General features: G+C 35.0%; 1 pseudogene; it reads left to right on the top strand.

Moving 5' to 3' along the window:
- The first annotated feature begins 18,688 nt into the window (after nucleotides 1-18,688).
- LOC105093032 (tyrosine-protein kinase CSK-like) lies at nucleotides 18,689-19,398 on the top strand (annotated as a pseudogene).
- The last annotated feature ends 264 nt before the right edge of the window (nucleotides 19,399-19,662 follow it).

Below are 19,662 nucleotides of genomic sequence, written 5' to 3'. Positions count from 1 at the left end.
ACCAGCATCGTCAGCGTCATGTAGGAGCTTGTTAGAAAAAAGAAAACTCTGGCCCCATCCCAGCCCCACTGAATCAGAATGTCTAGAAAGGGGGCCCAGGAATCCGTGTCAAAATCATCTCTCCAGATGACTCTTATGCATTTTTAAGTTTGAAAAACATTGCAAATATCAAATATTGATGGAGAAAGAATGGACAGTACTGTTACATAATTATATTAAAAAAATAAGAACTTATCTTTTAGTTAAATAGAGTAATTAAACTGATAAGGGAAACATTAACATTAGAGACATTATTAGTTGTTACTGTCCCTATGTTTACAAACAAGATACGAAGTTACAGAGTAATGTAGTCTCTTAATTTCCCTTCCAATCATGGCTTCATACATTAGATTACTCCAACTCTTTACTCTAGTCAAAACCTAACACTTTGACTTTTTATTAATTTTTTCTATCAAACTGTTCTAACCTTCCTGAAAATTGGGTCATCAGAAGTCTTTTCCCAAGACTAACAATGGAGAGTACTGACCTGCCAGTGCTGAGCTACTCCTTCACGGCTTTCAAATCGCTTTCACATAATGTGTCATTTGATGCCAATTAAAATTACGTGCCAGAATTTATTTTAATGAACATACAAGAATGTGTGTATAGTCTATGGCCATACCACCCTGAACACGCCCGATCTCGTCTGATCTCGGAAGCTAAGCAGGGTAGGGCCTGGTTAGTACTTGGATGGGAAGAGTGTGTGTATTTATTGAGTCCGAGCGGCTTGCTCAAGATCAAGCTTAGAACAGACAGAATAATATTAAGGTTCGTGTTGTCTGAGTCCGCGTCCTGTCTCCTGTTAAAGGGAGCTCAGACATTAACATTGAATGGATCTATTATCATCTCTCTATCAATCTATGGTGATTTCTTCTTGATTCTGACAGAATCCTTTAATATCCTTAAATTAAAAGAATACTTAACACAAATTCAGGCCTTCAGTCTACTCTCCATGAAGGCTACTTCCCCACTGTCTTCTTTGGTATTTCAGTCCATGGGTCTATGCGTTAAATATACCAGACAAGTTCTTGTGCTCAAGGAGGAACTAAAGGGGAAATTAAAATACCTGAAAATATGGAGTTACTTTCCTGTTGATATGCAGTTTAGTGTCTGATATCTTTAGATGATATAATTGATCTTGATTAATTTTTTAACGTATTCTACACTATTTATTGAATGTCTACTCTATGCCAGTTATGTTGTTGAGTACTGTGTAAAAAGAGATGAGAAAAATGAAATCCCTGCTAACCTGAAGAATATTGTCTAATGAAGCGGAAATCTGATGTCAAAGTATGAAAAAGTATAAAGGAAATTTCTCCCAAAACAGGGATGGAAAGCAGAGGAACTGCCTAACCGGAATACAGCATTGCTACTAATAACACTCCTTTCAGTAGTAATACTACTACTCTTAGTATTACATATTCAAGCTGCAAGATTTTTATTTTCCTAAAATATTAAATTTGAAGCCAAGAGCCCATTTGAAGAAAAAGATTGTGTTCCGTACAATGTTGCAAACATGCATTTCAGGTTTTCAGAGTTGAAAATTTAAGTGCGCTCTCGTTTTTGTTTGTGATTATCTAGATTGAGAGCTCTCTCAATTAAATCATACACTATTTCCCATGGTTCTTCTATCCAATAACTCAGTAGCAAAGCGATTGCCTTGACCTTCGTTTATTCACTGTAGGCAAATGTTGAAAGTCTTTCCTACAAGAAAGATTCCTGGTCACCTTTTAATTTGCCTGTGGATTTGAATGGGGACAGCTGCAGATGCCAAGTGCACCGGGTGATTTTACACATTTCAAGAGCAGGCAGACGGTAGCAGCAGATGGGGCATATTTATAATCCCGAACATCCCCATTGAGCAGTCATTTAAACATCTGGGTTTGAGAAAGGGTCACCGCTGCTGGAATGAGTTCAAATGTGAAATAACCTGCTTCACCTGCCGCATCGTGCACATAATGATGGTTAAGCAACTCTCAAAAGGATCAGGCTCCTTCTTCATCCATTCTGATTTTTCATTTTGTCCTGAAGCAAGATATTCTCAAGGAAAAAATAAAAACAGGATTATACAGTTAGTGTAACCATAAAAGCAATAACCTTATGGACACTTACTGTACACCAGACACTGTGATATTATTACATTTAATCTTCTACACCGCCCCTTGAGGTAAACACGATTATTATCCCATTCTCTAAATTCTTCAGAGTGAAAAACATATGAAAAAGGATCCAATAACCATGTGATTAGACGAATTCAAGTTTCTCTGGGCTCTGCTTCTTCTCCATTGAGATGCTGTAACAATTTTCAGGTTAGTCAGTCAGGTTCCTTTACTGTGTTAGGTCTAGCTACATGTCTTCAGTCGTGTTTCAAGCCTTCTCTCTCATATATAAAAACACATATATTATAGACACAGGCAGATCTCAGAGATACTGCAGTTTTAGTTCCAAACTATCTCAATAAAGTGAATATCACAATGAAACGAGTCACCAGATTTTTGATTTCTCGGTGCATTTAACAGTTTTTTGTACACTATATGTAGTCTAGTAAGTGAACTACAATATTATCTCCAGAAACCAATGTACATATCTTAATTAAAAAATTCTTTATTGCTAAAAGTTTCTAGTCATCATCCGAGCCTTCGGTGAGCCATAATCTTTTCGCTGGTGCAGGGTTTGAACTATTTCGAGAATTAGCAGAATGTGACATAGAGACCTGAAGTGAGCAAATGCTGTTCGAAACAGGGTGCTGACAGACTTGCTCGACTCAGAGTTGACACAAACCTTCATTTTTTTTTAAAACACAATGTCTGCAAAGCACAATAAAGTGAAGCACAATAAAATGAGGTATGCATTTCTCTCTCTACACACACACACACACACACACATAAAATTGATTTCGGGTTAGAATTATTACATTAGAGGAGTGAGAAACAAATCAATCAATATATTAATGCCTTATAACTAACCCTAATTTGCACACAACTATCTAGTTCACAAAACTAACACTGCTCAAGTTAGAAGCTGGGTGGGTTACGTGAGATGAAGGCCGAGCAGTATGAGGACAGACGCTTCCCTTACAGACACCACGACCCTCTTTTCTCCAGTTAACTCCTTCTCCTTTTGTGGGTGGCAGCTTAGCGGCCTCCTTCTCTCACCTTCTCTCACTTGGACCGGCTGCTTCTGACATGACATCCCCTTGCTGACTTCTACAACAGGAACTCAGCACAGTGCATGTTGTTCATACAATATTGCCAACAGTTAAATTAGCCATCTTTTTCATTGTCAGAAGGCTTTTTGCTTTCTGTAATATATATTCTGACAACCATGCATCTAATTTTTCTCAGTTGACTTCTGGTTTCATTCATATGAACAAAGACCTGAACAATTTTCTAGCAATTGGTCTAACATAACAACTGAGCAACATATTTACCAACAGTTATTTGCACCTCTGAGCTGTCTGCTATGTGATGTGCTGTTATGATACAATGATAAAATTGAACCAGTCTATGGAGAAATGCAGACACATGCAAATAGATATCAAAAGGTAAAACATAAAGTATTTTTTAAACACAGGCTGTAAATACACCATCTGCAGTGAAGAACTACTGAGCTAAAATTAATTCCAAGGGTTTGCAAAAGAGACTGGAGGAAAGGTCAAAGGACACTTTAGGAAATAGAGATAAACTTTAACTGAACTCTAACGGAAAGGAGGACTTTCCTAACATGTAACGGGCAAGAAGAGTATTGTAGGAGAGAAAACATAGTGAGTAAGAGAATGGTGAAGGGAAAAGGTAGGAATTCATGAGATCTATGCAAGAATAAATAGCTCATCTTTGACATGAACCAAAATTAATTTCAGGCTAAATCAGTAAAGAAAGGAAAATTGTAACTGTAAATATTTCAAATATAATAAGCATTTATTTTATTTTTCATTGATTTTGTTGTAACTAAAGGATATTTATAGGTTATCTTTATACTTGCTTTCTCCAATGTGTGATTTTATTTTAAAATCAATACCAAGAGATTTTGGGAGAGACAAACTTCTCTTGCAAAATATTTGAAGATTAAGTTTGACTTCCACAGTTTCATCATTCCATTAAATAAATCTCTACAAAGTAGATTTTGTCAGTCTTATAGGCTACTTAATGCCTAAAAGTTTTACAATACAGAACAAATGATGTATTTGTCAATACACACCATACTTAACTTGCCACTGCCGTATTTTTCCACTCTCAAAAGATTAATTTTGATTTTATCGTCACTTAAATTTAAAATTTAATGACCAGGAATTAGTTAGGACTTAGTCATTAGTCTCTTCTCTGCTTATTACCAGGAAAAAGTGTTTATTTCTTCCCGAAGAAAGAATCATTTACCATGATGACTCTTGAAAGTGGCCAGTAAAATTTTTTGTGACAATTCTCTGACTGATATGGAAAGGGAGACGATGGAAGAGTTACTTAAATTAAGCTCCAACAAAATCTCAGCAAACTAACTCTGCTTATTTAAAGTTTGTTGCCTTAGCGAGATCATTGCCCAAGCAATGCAGACTGTGATTGTGAATTTGCTCAAGACTTCATTAGCCCATCACGAAGATTTAAACAAAGTAATACACACATTTTAGCTATAAATTAATTGCACATGGATCAGTTCATTTGGTAATAATCAAAGTGTTTCTCTGAGCAGGGTTCGGCTCTTCTCACGCCATGTTTTTCCCAATAGGACTAATATCTGTAATCCCTTACCTGAAATGTGGAAATCCACAAATTTTAAAAGCCATAATTTACATAATTTGGAACAAATTCATTTTAGGGTTAAATCTGATTTGAGCTGCTGTGAGCTTATTTGTGGTCTTTACCTACTTAATATGAAAATGTACACATTTCACTTCAAAAATATTAAATTTTGAGAAATGCCTCCAGATTATTTCTGAAATGCATTAGAGCCACTGGGTAAGTGAATGAGGCCCTTTACTCTTGGAGCAAAAACAAGAACATATTTCTCCTCAACCGAAACTTTATTATTTGTAACTTGAGGGCTCCTTTTGTCTCGACATATTCAGTTAATTCACATTCTCTTGGCTAATAATGGTTATCTACTTGTGAACTTACTATGAGACAGGAAAAATTATTATTCCTTTTTTTCCAGATGAGAAAACAGAGGCTCAAGAGGCAAAATAGCAGAACAACAGCAACACAGCTAAAAATTAGCGGAGGCAAAATTCAAATCCTGGTGGTTGACACCAGAGTGATCCCTCTCCACCTGTTTTCTGTCCTTTTTATTTCATCTTTTCTAACTTCAGAAAGTAATGTATTGGAAGAAAGTTTACCTCAACTTCCATTCTAGGGAAGGATTTTAATCTAGTTAATTAAATAGTTCAGTTCCTTACATAGACAGTACCTTAAACTGTGTCTACCTTATTTTGAAGAGACATTGAGACTTTATCCTGGGTAGGACCCAAGGTGAGCAACTCAATGACACATTTACCAGAGACTTAATGCAGACAATGTTCTCTAGCCCCCAATTAACACTCCCTTCTTATTCTTTACTCTTTTACATCTCTGAAGCATTTTCAGGCATAAATCATTCTCAGTGGGGACTAACTGCTCAGATAAATAATATTTTAATCTTTTTGTTTCTTTTGTTAAGTGGAATAAATGTCATACCTGGCATATCAAGATCTTCCGTGTCAATAGTCATTCATGAGCTTTTACAGGTTGTATTCTCATATTCTTAGCTTCATGCAATTATCAAGGAGTGTTCCCAAAAGACAACCATGACTTCAATTAAGAGCTATTTCAAATGAAATGATGGAATGGCTCCTTGACTAAAGTAAATCCCAAAAACTTCCGTATAGAAAAGCAAATTTCAGCTGTCCCTACATTTTTTAACTTTCTAAATATTATCAAAAAGACCAATCTTTAGTATTTCAGAGAAAAACTTGTGTGTGAGAAAAATTATTTTAGCCTAGACATCTGGCCTCTTTACAAATGGGGCACAGAGCTAAAAATTACTTTGTCATGATTTCACCAGATACTGATTTACAGATATTTTCATGTCAGTGACATGTACAGAGTCAGAGTTCCGTAATGCTTATTTTCTGAGGTGACTGGAGATCACTTATTCTGGAGGCTACGGGTTCAAAGGAAAAGCATTGAATGGATCAATTCTATTCGTTAGCATCAAAGTGAGTGCTAAGGCCATTTTTTTTTATGACATTTGGACCTTACACAATAACGTGGGGCCACCTGGACTTGATTAGCTCAAAGTAAACTAATGTCAGAATAATCTTTAATGTACCTTCTGCTCCCAACCCCCAATCACCCAGCTTTCTTCCTCCACCCTTAGGGAAAATAGCTTTTTGCATTCACTCAAGTTCAGCAGCATTCAGAATAGTTTCTGGCTCTGAAAGCTCTGGGTGACATCGGCTGAAACACTTCCATTAATATTGTGACCTGAAGAAAAAGAGTACTTAGTCACCTTATTATTATTATTTTTTACAACTGAAACTGGTATATGTCAGGGGAAAAAATATTCTAAATCAAAAGTAGGACCATAAGGAGTTCACGCAGCAACTTCTCACTTTGGTAGACTTGTGAGAAATTCTGGAACATGTTAAAATCTGACATGAACTTGTTAAACTTCACCTCTTGTTTTAAACCTTTGTCCTGGGCACAGTGGATTCATATCTTTGCTTGTAGTTTTAACTTCAGAAAAGAACGCTGGGTGATTTAAGTCCTCTTTGGAATGACATATGACTGACAAGGGAATCAATGTGAATCAGGACAAGACATACACAGTTTTTTACCAAGCAAAAGCCATGAAAACGGGGGACATACATTGTAATTTTTAGGCATCTGGGATACCAGAGAATAAAACTTTATGGGGCTCAGAATTCAAAGATTAACGTTAAATTGATCGTCAGCTTTCACTACCATGTCATTCATTGGGATCAAATAATTTTGCTTATTTAGTTTCTAATGCTAATAGTCTTTCACATCTCTGTGAATGAAAGACTGTGAAATGTAATGGCATATTTTTACTTTCATGCTGGATGAATTCATTAAACTACTAGAGAGAATTCATTCCTGCAATTTCCAATTTGGTCTTCTAATCCTATTCCGTGGCAAAACATAATCATCCTACGTATTTTTACAAATAATCTTGCTCTTATAAATGGCTATTATTAGTTTCCAAATATCAAAAAATGTTTTTAGATGCTAATAAATAAACAAGAAAAAAATGCTGCAGTGTGAATACCCAAGGATAAGAAGAAGACACTAAAACCATTACGTCTTTTGATTTGCAAGTTGATAAGCAAATTTTAGGAAGTAAATTTATTGTTTATCAATATCCATCAAAACAATTTTATTAACCTGTTGATTCAGTAATTATATATTTTAGAAATTACCCTAGGTATATAATCTTAAATACATGGAATTAAACTTTATATATTATTTGTAATTATAAAATTTAGAAATGATTGATATATCTTTTAATAAAGGAGATAGTCAAGTTATCTGTATATTTATATGATGGATTTTATTGCCACTATAAAAATAATGAGTTGTCTAATATATAGTAACACAATATGCTGTAATGAAACATTATAATATTTCCATAATAATTATTTTGATCATAGATTATATTTACATAGAAATGTATAAAGCCAAAATATAGAACAGAAGCAAAATAAATGTATTAATGATATTATATAAGCATAGAATTACCCATAAAGACCAAAAAAATATATTTGTGATGGAGGTATAGTGTTTCTTTGATGTGTTTGTATGTGTGTTAGTGCAATAAAAAAAATACTTTTTTATGCCCAACATTCATCCTATCTACATACATTATTTTCCTTTGTGTTGATTACATATACAATATTAAATGCAACAGAATCACCTCCAAGCCAAGAAAACATTTAGTATAGTCAAATATAACCCATGGAAACTCAGTAGACATTAATTGACAACAACAATAGAGATTATAAAGCATTAGACTTCCAAGTATTCTAAGGAACAAAATGCTGCCCTAAGCATTATTATCTTATGGTTGTTCAAAAACAAAGACTCTGAAAATGAGAAACAGATAATCACAACAGTTCTATAAAACCAGAACCCGACTAACAGAAAGCCTTAATTAAGTGAGATTTTGGAGGGCTATAATTCAGTTTTAATGTAATGTACAAAAAGATAAGAAAACAAATGTTCTCAATGTTTCAATCCAAAAAGAACTTGGAAGTTGTGTGTATGGATTAATGAGCATTCCTAAATTCCTGCTCCAACAATAAAAACCCACATAATTTTGACTCATATTCAAGATAAAATGCCAAAGATTTGCAAGAACCTGCTATAACTTACTTTGTATAGTCATCTCACAATGTAAAAACAGAGTTTAGAAAACAATTCAAACTGGGAAGAATAAAAGCATGAAATTAAATTTTAAATTAGTTTATTCAAGAGATACTGTTGCAAACCTCTATGCTTTTAATTTGTATCGCAGTGGTTAAGATTTCATTTCTAGTGTCGTAGTATCAGGTTCAGATTTTGATATTGCCACTTGCTAGTTATGAAACTGTGAGCAAGTCACTTAAACTGTTCAAGCCTCAGGTTCTATGTCGAAAAAAATAGAAATTATAGTAATTATCTTATAATGGTTTTCCTATAAATATTAGAATACTGTTTATGACATATTAAACATGCAAGAAATGTTGGTTATTTTAATTGTGCTAGATCTAGGAGATGTAAAAGTGAGGAAAATAAAAAACTCATTTCTGCATTGAGAGGAAAAAGCATTTTAACATGATATGAAGATATCACAGAGCTAGTAAGCCAAAGATGAATTACAATTTATGAGTAATTGCTAGATCCAAGTAAAGAAAACATGAAAAGTTGAGGCCAGCATTGGAGACTGGTTTTTTCCCCAGTCTCATCTGCCATTTCCAGAAGGGATGACTGAGAAGCTGAGAAAATGCACATTGCTTTTGAAAACCTTGTGGTGCTACTTGTATGAAGATTAGAATCCAGGGTGCTAAATTTGGAGGCTCTGGTAAACTTTCTATGAATTGGATTAGGATTCCAAAGAATTACACCCTAGGAGTTAGGATTCCAGAAGATTATACTCAGAGGGTAAGAGTAAACCAGAAATATATAAAATTGCAAGGATTGAGGACTAGCTTTGAATTTTTTTCAAAAAGTGAAATGACTAATACTTAAGACTTTAAAATGATTTACTTCATCAGATAAAAATATAATAACCAAGAGGAGGAGAAATTAATATCAATTATCAAAAAAGGGGAAAGGGGATAAATTATACAAAATAGAAAAAAAAACGTTAATAGGTACTTTATTAAGTACAAGGAGATAGAATATTATACAGTTAATATCCACTAGGGCTGTTTTGTATATGTTAGACTTTCTGTCTCTGAATCACTTATGTCTTTTACTCACTCGTATATGTTTTCCATGTTTATCTCTTCATGATTCATTATGAATGTTTGTATGACCTTTCTTCTAGATCACTGTCTATCTCTGGCTGTGTCATACATATTTTAAGCATAAGCCATCCATTTACTTACTTTATTTACTCTACATTTCAGACCTAATGCTTCTATTGTTTATATAGATTCCAATTCTTGACTGAGATTCTTAATTTTTAAAATCTCCTTCCTTAATAAATGTACCTATTTAATGTCTTTTCTATTGTGTGTAATTTATGCCTTTCCATTTTTTTGGTATTCTATCTTTTCTTCTTCTCTTCTTGGTTATTATGTTTTTATCTGATGAAGAAAATCATTTTAAAGTCTAAGAAGTATTAGTAATTCCATTTTTTGAAAAAATTCAACACTATCTTCAGCCTTTACAATTCTACATATTCCTGGTTTACTGTTACTCTCAGGATATAATGTTCTGAAATCCCTAACTCTTAGGGTATAATCCTTTGGAATCCTAATCCAATTCATGAAAGGTTTACCAAGAACTCCAAATCCAGGACCCTTGCTAATCTTTCTACAACTCACATCATAAGGTTATCAAAAGCAATGTGTTGTGCCCCACCTTCTCAGTCATCTCTTCTGGAATGGCAGATGTCATCTGACGAATGCATAACTGCCTTTGTGTCTACTGACTGTCTAATATCCTAACCTGTATACCAACGCAAAACTGATGCTTTGGTTATGTGGGATACGAGATTAGAGGATAATGTGATGAGTCCAGGGAGAGAGAATTTAGGACTTCAGATGTTTGTCCTGGGTGTATGAAATGTTCTCTCAGATGAATTTTTACAACTAATTTAACCCATTTATATCTTTAAATATGCTATTGGTAATTTCTAATAGAAGCAGATATATATTTTACTTGTAGATTTCTATATTATAAGTTTGATAAAATTCCCACAAAGCTCTGTGCTTTCATATGTTAATACAATGGATTTTTATTTTATAATAAACATCTTTTTGTAATCATGTAATAATGTCAGTAGTAGATTCAGAAGTTCCTCGAAAATTATTTATACAAAGGTTGAGAACTTTTAACATTATATTCACACTCTCTGATACATGCTAGTTTCTTAATACTTAATAGAGAACTGTGCAAAAATCAATATAATTATTGAGATATAGGTTATAAACACAAAATACAGTGCTATCATAGTTTCCTTTGATGTGAATTCACACACCTATCAATGTAATTTAAGATTTATCTCATTTTAAATCCATAGGCAAATTAATATCATCTTGTAGTTTCCACCCTTATTTTCACTCTGTAATTTTCATTACTCCTCACTCATATAATGCCTCTAACAAGGCAACTAAGAAGAGTTTCTGGCTGTTTCAAAACTAGGTCATAGTTATTTCTTCCTCTAACGTGATTTGTTTTTTTAAACTTTGTTCCCGTTCTCTCTGCCTAAACCACCCTTTTTTATGCTTTTTGTTCCATTTAAATACTCATGCATCTTTCCCAGATCAACTGTTTTGTTTTTCTGTAGCCATCTGTTATTAATCCTGTCTTTGGTAACATCACTTTACCCAGATACTCCCCAAGCTACATACTCCTTTTGTACAATACAATTTAACTTCCATCATTGACTATATACTAGGAAAGCTTATGATACCATGTACTCAAACTGTTCTCTCCAGACTGTAAAAATCTAAATGGCAGGAACCATACTATTTCTTAACTTATCTTCATATTTTGTAGACACATAAAAGGCAACCAACACATTCTGATTTACATTGTGATGAAAAGAACTGATGGGAAATCTAATAAAACTGGAAAATATTTTTTAGTGTCTTTTGCCATAATACAATACAGACTAAAGTTGCTAATTCGTTTTTTAAAAATCAATGTTTTGTTAAAAAATTAAAATAACTCTACAGAGTAAAATTGCTGTTTTTTCAGTTATTAGTTGTAATATAATATACAGTTGTCATCAATCTATTTGTATTACATATGTGCATATTTTGGTGTATGTGTGTATATACACACCCACATATATACATATATGTATATTCACATACATATATATATAATTTATTTATAATACACATATGCATATGAATTACATAGATATAATTTTAAAATAACTATGTTAATAAATCAAACCCAATGAGACAGAAGCTCTGAATACGAGTGTATTTTTCATTTAATATAATATTTTCTGTTTTATACAGTTTGTCTTTCATCAGAGATTTGTTAGAAAACAAGAGAATATAACAACCAGGAATTTCCTAGGATTCATATACATTTAGTTCAGCCTCTTCACTCTCTAAAATCTTGTATAATAGTTATAATTGGCATAATCTATCAAATGATTAAATTCTGACCAATTGATGCAATGGGAGGGAATACTTGAAATATAATCAAAGAGGGAAAAACAGTTTTATAGTTAACTTGATTTAAAGAACCATAGGGTTCTATAATTAAACACTCAAGACAGTGCATTTCCAATAGGTTTTACTTTATTATGCTTCTGCTCTAATATACCAGTTCACAAAAAGAAGTGCCTTGATTTTTTTTTGTCTTCAAATTTACTTAGGTCTCCAATGACTTACTAAAAATGCATTCAAATTGTTAACAAAATATAATGAGATAAATATAATGCTTTTTATTTTGTATTCACAAAATAACTATGCACTTTAAAGATTTAAAATAACATTGTTATCTATCTGAAGCTAAGAATTAACTACAACTGGTCTTAAAATGTTTCTTTAATGATTACTTAATAGCCCAAGATACCACAAATCTATGATTCTTTTCTTATATCATTCAAAGTGGGAATTCCCTTAAAATTTATTTCTTATCCATTCATGGTTTACAATATTATTATCTCTTTTATTATGTTATAATATTGCAATAGTTAACTACTGTTAATTTACTGTGTAATATGTGTCCGTCAAACACTATGCCAAGTTTTTCACTTATGTTTCTTCATTCACTGTTAATATTCTTATCCTAAACCTGTTGATGAAGGAACTAAACCTAAAAGAGGTTAAGTAATTTGTCCAAAGGCATAAAGCCAGAAACGGAGCTGAAATCCAAATGCAGATACATCTAACTTCAAAGCCGAGGTTCTTAGTCTTACACTTCCAGTTCATATTTGTACTTTATTAAAGATAAATTCAGGGAGCAACTGAAGAGATGCTTCACCTTAAAAAGAAAACACATGCATGTTGCTAATTACGTGATCTACTCTTTCTGGGAAATAAGCAAAACTGCTTACTTACAATTCGCTGAAACCATCAAACTTTCTGAGCTATTGAGAAAAATCCAGTGAACTATAGTACAAAAGATATTACTTTTATGAAAATTTTATTGATATGCTAACATTGACAAGATTGGCTATCAAAATAAATTCTCAACTTTGTTGAATTGTATTGAGAAAATAACAATAGCCAGAGATCAAAACAAAACAGGGTGAAAGGGGAAATGACATTTAAAAATTAACAGGACATTTTTTGGCAGAATCTGATCTTTCACTTTTTTTTTTCCCGCTGGAGGAAAACTGGGCATGTCATTGCACCATGGCCCTGAAGAGTTTATGGTGGGAAATGCCTGAAATATTAACTCAAACATTTCAACTAATAGGCTAAAAGAGGGGAGGAAATTTGTGGAGAGAGAAATAAATCTCTCAGTCATAAAGTTATGTGATGCCAATTAAAATGCATTCCCAGGTTGCAAAGCAGCTGCCAAACTGCTGAATGTTTTCAGAAAATAATTCTGGAGAGGGTCTAGGTGTCACAAGGGCTTTTAACATTCATCCTCAGAATATTTCATCCACAAATATAACTCTGTGCAAAAGGAAAGAGAGTTTGCCAAGCGCAGAATTTCATTTAGCACCCTGGTAGTTCACTTAATTAGAATAAACCCAGACTTCCTCAAGTCTTTTCTGTAAGCCTAAACCTCATCACCACAAACTGACTTTTTAATTATGTGGTTCTTAAGAGCCTTTGGGCATGTAATAGGACAGACTGTAAATATATCCACTAACACACACACACACATACACAAACGTACTTTTCGAGAATCTAGCAATAGATTCTAGTGCTATTTTTGTTACTCTCTTATGATATGAATTTAGAAAAGATATCTATCAACTTTTCCAAATTCAATTTCCTATGTGAAAAATAAGAATAAACTAGTCAGTGCTTCAGAGCTACCATTTTGTCTTTAAGATTAAGTAAGACATTTGCAAAATGCATAGTATAGTGCGTCTGTGATATATTTAAGCAAAAAATATTGAAGCTAGTGTTAGTGAAAAGAATGATAAATGGAAGTCAAAAATCTTGAATTAGAGTCATTTCACTGTCTTTAGCTAGCTTTATAACTTTGAAAAAATCTCATTATAATAGTTGTCCTCCGTTTCCCTACATGTAGCCCCAGAATACATTCAGCATCTAAGAGTCCTTAATTGTATTACAATTTAACTACGGTTAGATTTATTAAGAACTCTCAGGAGCTAATATAACCAAAGTTAAGTTATATAAGCCTTCCCATTAGGCTGTCCTTTTAAATTCATATTTGCGAGAGCTTATACATAATAAGAACCATTTATTAATTTACTTGTGAAAAGATATTCAAGAATAAGTAAATTATAATCTTATAATAATTACTTTCAAGAGTAGACTTACTCAGTTGCTCCGTTCTTGTTTTCAGGCAGTGTGACTAATAATCGTAATCATGAAAAACAGAAAGGGAGGTAGAAGGTGCCATGTCAATTGTATCAATGACCAGGAATGACAATAAAGAATTCACAGAGGACAATTTTAACATGAAAGAAGAAATCTTGGGCATTTAGCACTGAAGCAAAATTGTGCCACAAATTTTTTCTTTTTAATGAAACCTGGAAAATTGGAACCTTTTCTTACCTATATACATTAGGTAAGGGGGAACGAAATTAAGTCTAGGGTGTCTTTAAGTAATAATACTCTTCAACTCTGTTGGGGTATTCTTTATAGTTTCCAACTCTTTGCTAAAAAAGCTTCACTCTGTGCCTCTGTACTCCTCTTGAGTTGTCTGAACATCTTGGCCATCATTACTTTAAACTACTTCTCAGATAAACTACCTGTCTCCTCATCACTTGTTTCTTCTTATGGGGTTTTACCTTGTGCCTTGGCCCGGGCGGTATTCCTTTGCTGCCTCATATCTGTCTTTCTATGTGGTGGGATTATTGTTTTCTTGTTTCTAGTATCTGCCCCTGGTGGATGAGGCTGGACTAGAGGCTTGTGCAGGTTTCCTGGCAGGAGGAGCTGGTGCCTGCCCACTGCTGGGTGAAGCTTGGTCCTGGATCTCTAGTGGGTAGGGCTGTGTCTAGAGGCCTTTGTGGCTTAGGAAGTCTGCTGATGGGTGTGGCTGTGTCCCCACCCTGTACGTTGTTTGGCCTGAGGCTTCCCTACAGGCTGTCGGGTGGGGCTAGGTCTTGGTGTTAATGATCCAATCAAGATGTCAGCCTCCAAGAAAGCTCATGTAGATTAACACTCCCGGAATGTCCGCCACCAGCTTTTATGTCTCCTGAGTGAACCACAGCCATCCCCCACATCCCCAGGAGACCCTCCAAATCCAGCAGGCAGGTCTGGCCCAGGTTCCGATGAAATCACTGCCTCTGCCCCTGGACCTGGCACATGTGAGTTTCCATGTATGCTTCTCAAGTAATGGAGTCTATGTTTCCCCTAGTCCTGTGTGGCTCCCGGAGCCAAGCCCCCCTGGCCTTCAAAACCAGATATCCTGGGGTCTCCTTTTCTTCCCAATGCTGGGACCCAAGCTGGGGAGCCTGACGTGGGGCTTAGAGCTCTCACTTCTGTGGGAGGGCCTCTGCAACTTGACAAATCTTCAGCTTATGGGTGGCCCACCCGAGGCGGTATGGGACCCAATTATATTACAAGCACACCCCTCCTACCATCCTGCTGTGGTTCCCTCTTTATGTTTCCAGTTGCAGAAGATCTTTTTTGCTAGGTTCTAGTCTTTTTTCAATGGTTATTTGGCATTCAGTTGTGGTTTCATTGTTGTCTCAAAGAGAGGCAAGCTCGTGGTCCTACCACTCTGCCATCTTGACGGGAACTCTATCTTTAGGTAATAATAAATCCAGTGGAGAAGTACACTCATTGTACAGTTCCTAACTTTGTGAAAATAAACCTTAAATAAATCCTCAGGAAAAAGAAAGCAACAAAGAAGCAAAGCTTTGGAAAGAAAAGAAAAAAATCAGTCTTGCAAACTGCTAACCATACACTTACAGGTCAAAACATGATACAAAGGAATTTACTTATTATCTATAAATGAACGGTAGTGAAAATGCATCAGACTTGTGGATTGCAGCTATTTTGTTGCATATTTCATGTGCAATTACTCAACTTACATTTTAACCATAAAAACATAGAGTATTAAAAAACAAAATTTGAAAAGTTTTATTCCTCATGAATGTGTCACAAAAGCACTGAAGTCTAAAGTTTGTCTGATTCCCAAAGGACTTAAAATTCCCCTAATTCATCTGGAAATAGGACATTTTCTCAGTCGAAGAGATATGATAACTTCAGATCAAACCATGCATATATCTATGGTTTATTATTTTCAGGAAAAGGGCATAAAAAATATATATAGCACGTGTGTGTGTGTGTGTGTTTATGTATGTATATATATCTATGCCTTAAGAAAACTGAAAACAAAATCCCTGACCAAGCAATTTTTCCTTTCATTTGGGAGGAGCCAATTTTAGAGATTGCAAATGACATCATCAGTCATTGCAATTGATGAAGCCTGCTAAGATAACATTCTTCACCACAGTGTAAACACTGATGGATCCTCCCTGGCATGCCTTACATTGCAAGTCAGGGATTTGGTTTATAGGTCTGACAAGCATGACCTTTAAAATAATGTATTTGCTATAAAAGAGGAAAGAAAACTCTTTATAACTGAAATATATTGGCTACAAAATCACTTTCCAGCAAGCAGTTTGATTACAATCAAAATAACACACCAAAATGAAACAGTTTACCTGTGATCAATTTAATGTGGTCATAAAATGCTAATTATGAGAGAAAACACATTCAAGGTTTGTGGTACCATCTATAAAACTTGCAGAGAAACTAACATTCAGTGATGTGTAGCGCATATGGGTAAGCAGATGGCCGAAGTATTATTTTTAAAAACAGGACTTTTGCTGACAAAATACAGAACTGGAATAGTGTGATTGGAAAGCTAAGAGGATGTTATTTATGAAGCAGTAAGCTCATGCTCAGTAATTGGATTCTTGCTAAATGGCAGATAAAAAGGATTTGGGAAAAAATGAGCGTTTGCAGCTAAAGAAACGAATGAGAAATTCTTCTGACAATACACCTATCTGAAATTTTCATCCCAGCTCATCACTTCTTAGCTTGGGGAGCTATAAGAGAAGGAGGTCTACTTTGCCATACCAGGCTGATACATGCATAACTTTGACTTATCCCCTTTTCTTTCTGATACAATTCTAGGGAAAAAGTGTTATGTGATAATTTTGAATGTGAACAGATACAAAGTCGATATAAAATATATATTTTTAAATCTCCATACAAAATAGAATATATAACACAGATTAAAATGGCCACTTAAAATAACTTTGTCAAAGGGTTCAAATTCTCAGTTATAAGATGAATAAGTTCTAGGGATCTAAAGTACAGCATGGTGGCTGTAAATAATATTACTGTATTATATATATGAAATTTACTAAGTGAGTACATCTCAAGTGTTCTCAGCACACACACACACAAGGTAACTATTCAGTGACGGATGTCTTAATTAGCTTGATTGTGGTAATTATTTCACAATATATACAAATATAAAATTACCACATTGAACACCTTAAGTATATACACATTTTTTCACTGATATCTCAATAAAACTGAAAAAAAAAAACTTGCTGATTTTAATGACTCTTCTTTGAACTACATTTGAAATAGCTTGTTTGTATCCCCAGGACTCATCATATCAACCAAGATTTCCTGGGAACCTGTGTACCTTCTTGAATTTACTATTAGCATGCTGAAGTCAGGGATTATCTTTTGTACGTATTTTATTCTCCTAACCAAGCATTAAGCTTGGCCTATAGTAAATGGTCAGTAAAATTTTACTGAATCAATTAATGAAACCCTTTTACTTAATTAATAAATTTGAAACCATCTCATTTAATTTTCAGCAGTTTTTGCATAAAAGTTTAACTTCTCCTAATGACCAAATTTAAGAAAGGAGGTTTTAATAATTCTATAAGAATTAGTTTAAATCTCAAATTCCCTGTCTATAGGTGAATTAGACCTGTATTAGAACATAATTATGAGGCATAAGTTACATTCTCAAGACATCTAAAAACCAAGTACAGACTTCTCTTGGTAACCTTTTAAAATATTTACATAAGTTTTACTCATCTTTTACTTCAAAATACTCGAAGAAATTCAATTCAATTTCCTACACAGATTTTGTGTTTTGTTATATATCATATATATCTCTTGTTATATATAAAATACATCTTCAAATATATATTTCCATAATGGAAATGTGTCTGATAGAAAAATATGTAAATGGAATATTATATATAAAATATTTGGGGGAGAAACCAGCAATTTATTAAGCTTTCTCCACCCCTCAGGAATCTATTACATCATATTTTCTCTTTGCTCCAAATATCACAGACACAAGAGTGTGACTGGCACTCTTCCCCAGTTGCCAGCCTTATGATGAACACAGGAGAGGAAGGCTTCTTCTAAGGGACAGCCTTCCCAGAGTGGGCTGAAGCCAGGAGACAGTCCCAGCCAGGCCTTGGTAGTTAACACATAAGGACCCAGAGGAATCTTGGATTCAATTCTCAGACCAAATAAACACAACAAACAGAATGAAAAAGAGAAAAAGAAAATACTAGTATGAAATCTCAGTGATATCCCAGCCCTCAGAAAAGGATCATCAGAAAACAACTAAAAAGACAACAAAACCAACAGGGGCACCACCAGAGAGATGATAAAGGGGAGAAGGCCAGCAGGACCCCATCACTGACTTGCAGGCAGTCACCAAGGGAGGTGGAGCCCCCAGAAAACAGCAACAGCAGCACCCAGCATCAGCACCACGGACAGCACCTGCTGGCCTCCTTGGATGAGGGTACTTGTCTGTGCGCTGGAGACAGACTTGTTTCCGGTGCTATGCTGGGGGGGACACCAATTACCCCAGGGACTGCACGCTGTGAGGGCAAGGTGGCGCACTACTGCATTATGTGCCACGCCCACAAGCTCAGCGTCAGCAAAGAGGTGTACTTTGAAAATCTCATGCAGCTGGTGGAGCACTACATCTCAGACAAAGATGGACTCTGTATTTGTCTCATGAAGCCAAAGGTCGTAGAGCAACAAAGTGCCAGCTCAGGGTGAGTTCTTCAGTTCAGCTGTGCACTGGACCTGAAGATGCTGCAGACCACTGAGAAGGGGGATTCTGGAGACGTGATGCTGGGCAGTTACAGAGGGAAGAACGTTGCTGTCAAGTGCATTAAGAATGACACCACTTCCCAAGCCTTCCTGACTGAAGCCTCTGTCATGACACAACTTAGGCCCAGCAACCAGGTGCAGATTCTGGGTGTGGTCGTGGAGAAGAAAGGTGGGCTCTACATGTCACTGAGTACATGGCCACAGGGAGCATGTTGGATTGTCTGCACTAACAGAATTGGTAGGTATTGTACAGATATTGTCTCTTAGACATCTTAGAGGACATGGGATGCCAGGAGGGCAAACACCTTATGCACAGGGACCTGGCTGCCCTCACTCTGCTGGTATCTGAGGACAACACGGCCAAAGTCAATGACTTGAGCCTCACCAGGAAGGCCTCCAGCACACAGGGAATGGGCAAGCTGCCAGTCAAGTAAACAACCCCAAGGTCTTGCTATTTTTGTAATACCTGTAGATACACAAACTTCTGAGTTCCTGGGTCCTTTTAACAAATCATTTTTCTTGGGGGTAGTCTTGGTGACTTGCAAACACAGTTTGTAATAAATATATTTATAAAAATGTAAAACTAACCTTACTGAGTTTCAGAGGGTATTTAAATCTTGATGGCCAAAGCTTAGACCTGCACTTATCTATTTATTTATTTTTGCATCAAGCAAAATAAGAATTTAGTTAGTCTTCCC

The sequence above is a fragment of the Camelus dromedarius genome, chromosome 5 (genome assembly GCF_036321535.1).
Source record: "Camelus dromedarius isolate mCamDro1 chromosome 5, mCamDro1.pat, whole genome shotgun sequence".
Classification (NCBI taxonomy): Eukaryota; Metazoa; Chordata; class Mammalia; order Artiodactyla; family Camelidae; genus Camelus; species Camelus dromedarius.
The sequence above is the reverse complement of the archived record's forward strand: the minus strand, read 5'-3'. Positions and strand labels throughout refer to the sequence as shown.